Consider the following 3,584-nt stretch of genomic DNA (forward strand, 5'->3'; position numbering starts at 1 on the left):
ACGTACCGATGTTGGCTTCCCCGTGGGAGGATACCAGTGCCTCCTAATATGTATGTTTTGGGGTCAAAGTTTTCATAAGTCCTGCTCTGTCCCAACCTTAATAGGGGCTGAATGAAGTTAGGACCTACTCCTATTTCTCAGGTTATCAAATCCTTTTTAATAGACTTGTCAGAGGGAACAGAGTATTGTCTTTATGCCTCTCCGCTAGTAATCAGAGACATATAAAGTGGGGTGTAATCATTGTTTTTTTTTTTTTTTTTTCTTTTTTAGATAGGGTCTCTCTCTCTTGCCCCTGCTGGAGTGCAGTGGCACGATCCTGGCTCACTGCTCACTGCAGTCTTCAACTCCTGGGCTCAAGCAGTCCTCCCACCTCAGCCTTCTGAGTAGCCGGGACTACAGGAGTATGCCAGCACACCTGGCTAATTAAAAATTTTTTTAGAGACAGGGTCTTTCCATGTTGCCCAGGCTGATCTCAAACTCTCAGCCTCAAGTGATCCTCCCACCTCAGCCTCCTAAGGCTCTGGGATTGTTGGCTCACGCTTGGCCAGGGATGTGAGCATTGTAAGATTTATAGATCCCCTACGATGCTTAGAATAGTTGCAAGAGATGTTGCTCGATATATGTTTGTTGAATAAATGAATGGATCAAATCAGTGGGATTAATTTTGACACTTGGGTTCCACTTTGATTCAGGCCCTGATTGGTCCAAATTTGTTTTTCCAAATATCTAGCTTTGCAGTCTTCATTATTTAAAATGTTGTAAGAATATATAGTTAAGAAATATCACGTAAAATATTGATGCCGGTATAATAGAGACCCATTAAAACCTGGGGTCTTTCTAGTTCTAAAATTCTGAAAAGCACAAGCGTGATTTGTATTGAGAGAATTCCAGCTAAAACATGGTAGATCTATGGGGCACGTGTCAGTCTAGGACTGTGCTAACAATCCAGTCAGGATTTGTGGTTGTATCAATAGAAATATGTCAACTGTGGAGTCTGATGTTTCACCCCATACTAACAACAAATTCATATTATTAAACTGTTTGGTTACTAAATACAAAAAAGGATAGAATCTTCCTTGCATGTATTGAGTGTACACTGACAGCCAGAGTTTGCTTTCTTGACTTAGACCTTAGAAAGATTATTTTAATTTGTAGGACTTTTTTCTTGCCTTTCTACTCCTCTCAATTCTTTTTTCAAGCTGTTGTTGATGAAATCTAGATTTTCCCAAATGGGACAACTTGAAACAGAAGTGAATTCATTCTTAAATGAATATATGAGGAGAGAGAACAGCTCAGGAATGTATTTTGATGATTAGCCATCAAGCCAGGAGAAAGGGCGGCAGTTGGCTGGAACTCACCCATATCCAGTCTGCATTCATTTTGCATCCTTCTTCATACATATGTCACGCTCCTCTTTTAATGGAGAAAAAACCCAAGTAAACATTGTTAAGCACGATTTTTTTTTTTGGAAAAGGGTTTAGTCTTAAAATAATATTGTGCACAGTATGCATGCAAGAAAATTTCAAATTTTTTGAAATTGAAATTAGACTCAAATCCTTCATGGACTGAAGTGATGTGTAGAAATAAATGTAACAGAGATCAGAGTGTCTCTAACCATCCTCGGGTGTGGGACATAAGAGAGAATAACTTTGGAGGGATTGAATGGCTGTCATTTATGAGGAGTGTACAAAAACTTTGCACCTTTTAATTTGGGCACTGACGTTTTGGAAAAGAGAGGCAAAAAGATGTCATCAAAAGAAAAGACAGAACAAAATGTGACATATAGTATGTTAAAGAGCCTGCAGTGGTTATTTTGCCCAATGTCTTTATTTCACACAAAGGAAACTGGTGCCCAGGGAGGTTGAATGACTTGTCCAAGGTCACCCAGAGATTTGATGGCACATCCTGGAGTTGAATCTAATTTTCTCTTCAATGAACCAGTATTCCTGTATTCAGTATTATGACTCCTGTGGCCCCTCTTTACCTAATGCGGAGCACATTAAACTTTTGGGAGACTGCAAAATGCTCCAATTGAACACACAGAGACCTGCAGAGCAATTTACAATCCCATGATTCTGCTTTGTAATTGTGGAGTCTGCAGCTCATTTTTAAAAAAATATGCTAGTCTCTAGTGGATAGTTTTCTGGCAGACTTTTATATTTAATTTTTTTTTTGTATCATTCTTTTGGAAAGGATTGCAAACTCCCAAGGACATAGCAGGTATCCCTGATAGGCCTTTGCTGTAATTAATGTTTTGAGGCTCTATTCTTCAGTCATACCCACACAAAGGGAAGACACTTTAACTTCACTATGCCACTATTTTAGTAGCTGAGAGTTTGGACATTTTATTATCCTGGCACATGTCTTTGTGAATGTGTTTCTAACTGGTAAACATGGTTATTTTTACTTCTTTTTGAAAGTTTTTTAAAAAAGTGTTTTGCTTCTTTAAAAAAAACTTTGTTCATGCCTCCTGGAGATTTACCAATCTTTGATGGGCATTTGTTGCTTAATTTTTTTTTCTACCTTTTTGTCTACATAGATAGTTTCTCGTCTTCCCAATGCCCTGACCTTTTCTCCACTTTATTATTTGGTTTTGAATGGACAAGGATCTAGTTTTCTATATAACTTTATTACCTACTGGAGGCAATTAAAAAATTGTAGCAAAATATACTTAACATACAATTTACTATTTTAACCATTTTTATGTGTACAATTCAGTGACATTGACTTATTCACCATGTTGTGCAACCATCATTTCATTAATCATTTCCAGAATTTTTTTGTCATCTCAAACAAAAACTCTACTCCTATTAAATTATAACTCCCTATTCCCTCCCCCTATGTAATCTTCATTTAACTTTCTGTCTCTATGATTTTGACTATTCTAGGTACCTCATATAGGTGGAGTCATGCAGTATTTGTCCTTTTATATCCAGTTTATTCCACTTAACACAATGTTTTCAGTGGTTGGCCACATTATAGTGTATTTCAGAATTTTATTCCTTTTTAAGGCTGAATAATACTTGATTGTATGTATACATCGTATTTTGTTTTTCCATGCATCTGTTAGTAGACATTTAAGTTTTTTCTACCTTTTGAACAATTCTTTTAGGGGTATACCTAGAAGTGGAATTGCTAGGTCATACGATCATTCTATCTTAACATTTTACATTCCCACCAGCAATGCACAAGGGTCCTAATTTCTCCACATCCTTACTTGTTATTTTCCACTTTTTTGATAATTGCCATATTAGTATGTGTGGAGTGGTATGTCATTGTAAAGTTTTGATTGGCATTTCTCTAATGACTAGTGATGTTGAGCATAATTTCATATGCTTTTGGCCATTTGTATATCTCCTTTGGGGAAATGTCTATTCAAGTCCTTTGCTCATTTTGAATTGAGTTGTGTTTTTGTTGTTGTTGTTGTTGAGTTGTAGGAGTTCTTCACACATTCTTGATATTCCTTATCAGATACAGGATTTGCAAATTTTTTTCTTCTTTCTCTGAGTTTTTTTTTTTTAATCTTTTTTCTTTCAGAGGTGAGGTCTGGCTATGTTGTCCAGGCTGGAACGCAGTGGCTATTC

This window comes from Cebus imitator, unplaced genomic scaffold (assembly GCF_001604975.1).
Source record: "Cebus imitator isolate Cc_AM_T3 unplaced genomic scaffold, Cebus_imitator-1.0 Scaffold484, whole genome shotgun sequence".
NCBI lineage: Eukaryota > Metazoa > Chordata > Mammalia > Primates > Cebidae > Cebus > Cebus imitator.